The sequence below is a fragment of the Triticum urartu genome, chromosome 7A (genome assembly GCF_056163025.1).
Source record: "Triticum urartu cultivar PI428250 chromosome 7A, HENAU_Tu73, whole genome shotgun sequence".
Classification (NCBI taxonomy): domain Eukaryota; kingdom Viridiplantae; phylum Streptophyta; class Magnoliopsida; order Poales; family Poaceae; genus Triticum; species Triticum urartu.
Window position 1 is genome coordinate 479,497,634 of NC_141879.1, and position 3,300 is coordinate 479,500,933.

At 47.6% G+C, this 3,300-nt stretch overlaps 1 long non-coding RNA gene across 2 annotated transcripts; it reads right to left on the reverse strand.

The window, feature by feature from the left end:
* Positions 1-215: 215 nt before the first annotated feature.
* On the reverse strand, positions 216-1,792 carry LOC125518946 (uncharacterized). Of its 2 annotated transcripts, none has more exons than XR_015611895.1 (3): positions 1,500-1,792; positions 580-708; positions 216-455 (listed from the first exon to the last, which is right to left on the reverse strand). It is a non-coding gene; the product is annotated as an uncharacterized LOC125518946 (long non-coding RNA). The 2 variants fall into 2 exon arrangements; XR_015611894.1 differs by having other exon boundaries at positions 644-708; positions 1,500-1,790.
* Positions 1,793-3,300: the final 1,508 nt, after the last annotated feature.

Below are 3,300 nucleotides of genomic sequence, written 5' to 3' on the forward strand. Positions count from 1 at the left end.
CGTCACGAGGGCCAACATCTTACATGTTTTTTTAGGGAACGAGGTAAAAAGAAGTCCTCCCCGATAAAAAACAGAAGGAAAAAGGGGCAAGCGATCAATTTGACAAAGGCCCTGTTTGGATCCTCTAACTTAGTTAGAGGTTAGAGTTGGTTTTTAACTTGTGACTAACCCTGAACTAACTTTAGCTTTTGTGGTGTTTCGATAAGAGGGTTAGATTGACAATAAATGCACTTCTCAATCATTTGGCCCTCTTTTCAACCGGATTCGTTGTGGTCGGATCTTGTGTGGCCTCCTCCCGCTCAGTAATGACATAAACAAATTATCTTTACAAATCAAGTATCAAAAACATGATAAATTTTACTTCAAGATAAATTCTCAGACTGCACCAAATTGTTGCGGCACATGGATATGATCTCATCCTCACTTGTGCTACCTCCATCATATTCTTCTTCCTCCTGCTTCAACACATGTATCAAATTGTCAACACATATCATAAAACTTGAAGGAATGTAAGCAAATGAAATTAATTCAGCCCGCAGATAAAACAAAATAGGTTCAACATAGATAATAGTTCAACACCTCACAAACACATGATAGGTTCCACATGCAACAATTTAAATAGGTTCAACATCTTAACACACACTTCAGAACTCCACACGTCGAAGCCGTCTCCGTCCATCACGGGTGCTTTGCTCCAAGCTATACTACCTGCACCAGAAGAGAAGAATCAGTAGCGCATCCAGGAAGTGCTACAAGCAAGCCGAACTCAACACCGCACACGCAGCCGTTCTCTTCTCCGGAATAAGTAATCTTGTCCATGTTAACTTATGAGATACATTTCTAACTATGATTATTTATAACAGCTAGTGCATAAAAAAATGAAATTGTACCAAAATATTATTTAATGATGAAGCATTGAGTTGATCACACTATATAGATCAGCTCTTTGTTTCTTAATGCTCTAAATTTGCACAAAAACATCTGCAACAAGAGAGGAGGCTGAACAGGGTGTTCTGATTCAGTTACTGTTGGTTCATTAGCTTCACACTCTGATTCAGTTAATGTTCTTCACATTCAACTCTTTTTCTTATGTAAAATGCATCAATAGTTTTCTTTTAACCATCACTGCCCGTTCTGTTAACAAAAAATAGTACAGAATACCTAATCAGAAGTTCCCCCAACAAATTAGGATGCAAGAATCTAGAACAGCAAGAAATTTCCTACGGAGAGAAGGAGGGCAGACTACTCCTGCTGACTTGCTCATGCATGCATCAGCCACATGCACAACCATTGTTCTTGCTCATGCATGCACCAGCCACATGCACACAGCCGCCGCCTAGTCCTCAATCACCGGCCACTCACTCCACCCAAGCCCCAGTTGCCGGCTCCGACGGATCCAGCCGCCCCGCCGGCTCAAATCCCGGCCACGAGCCGTTGCTAGAGAGATGGGTGCGTAGGGTGAGGGAGAGCACGAGTACAGAAAGAATGAACGAACTCACCTCTCGCTGGATCTCTGGTAGATGCGCCGCCACCATGCACGACAGAGAGAGAGAGAGAGACGACCGGTGACGGGGGAGTGGGGCGATCTTCGGCCGGAGGAGGGCGAGCGGCGGCCGGAGGAGGGCGAGCGGCGGCCGGAGGAGGGCGAGCGGCGGCCGGAGGAGGGCGCGCCTGGGGTTCCGCCGGCGCGGCGCTTAGGCGGCGGCGCGATGGGGAACGGGAGAGGAGTCGCGAAGGGAGGGTGCGGGACGGAGGGATCTGGTGCGGGAGGGAGATTTTTTTAGTGGGCCCCAGTAAAACTAGCCCAACTAGCACCTCTTTACCGGGATAGTTTTTTACATGGGTTAGATCCAACTAGCTAAAACTAACCCATGTGTTTGGATCCTTTAGAGCTAGTTGAGGCCAAACTAACCAAATCTAACTCTAACTGAGGGATCCAAATAGGGCCAAAGAAAGGTGGGGCAAAATATAAAATCGCCGCGGTGACGGGCCAAAAACCATAATAAATCCACGAGGCCAGCAAGTGCGAGACACCCATCCCTAAGATTGCGGCGGCCGGGGGGCGCGGCGGGCCCGTGCACTCGGTAGCTGCTGCGAGGCGCGGCGTGCCCGTGGACACCGGAGCGGCGGCCCCGGTAACTACTCGGCTTTCTCCTCCCTGTGCTGTCTGCCCCGCAATCTCTTCTCTGACTTCACTTCCTTGTCATTGGCAACTGGTGGTGCCGTGGTGGCAGCACCGTGCACAAGAGCGGTGACTGAAGAGTTTACAAGGAGGCGGCGCGGGTACCGACGTGCAGCCCCTGCTCCGCTTCAATCTAGGGTTTGGCGGAGGTGGCACTGCGAGCAATCGAGGGAAAAACGAGAGGGGGCCGACGCCTTCTTGCGTTTTTGCCACGGTGGGGATTGCAGTAGCGACCAGGGTGGTGGCGACAACCAGGGCCCCTACTCCTGGCTGTGCAACAGGAACAAGCGATTGGCTGCCAAGGTGATTCTCCGGGCGAAGAAGCCGCCAAACCATCCCTTTTCCTGTATGTCTATGTGCCCCCTAGCTCTGCTTAACTACGTCTTTTCAGATTTGTGGCTTTTTAATTTTTTAAATATGTGCATTTATAATTTTCTTAGTCTTCTCCGATTTGCACGTGTCCACTCTTTCATATAAGATGTAACATGCCATGACGTTTCACTGCCATGTTGCTAGAATCATGCATTACAAGACACTGAATTTGTACCATTATAGGCAATTATAGCATAGTTGTTTAAACCCACAGTAAGAACTGAGAAGAACACATGATGGCTGGTATATGCATTCAGTATCATATTAGTAGTATATGGGACATGCTTATGTCACCATGCTGGATGTCTTATATCTGGGAAAATCAAGTAGACAATATCGATTGATATATTCTTGCAATGCTGTTAACTGAGTTGCTTCTTGGGAAGGTCAGCTTCTGTTTATGACTTTTTGTCTACCGTCATGCTATTCAGGGGTGCAGTTGTTGCTCATCGCCATATACCTTCTGTAATCCCATCTTCTACAATCTTCGCGCTTACGATCACTGCCACCTCCTTTCTTAGCCAGCACGGAGGCAGCTGTGGTTGTCTGATACGAGGCGGTATGCTCCCCGAATCTGCTCAGTTATGTTCTTTTTGTTTGCCCTGTACATCATATTAAACATAGTGTTTCTAAACGGTTGTCTTTCCTTTTTCCTGTTGCCAGATGGCTGCTGCACCAAATGCCTTCTCGGCTCATTTGGAAAAATGGATCGTTCAGCAGACCAAGGATTCCATATTTTTTGTGAA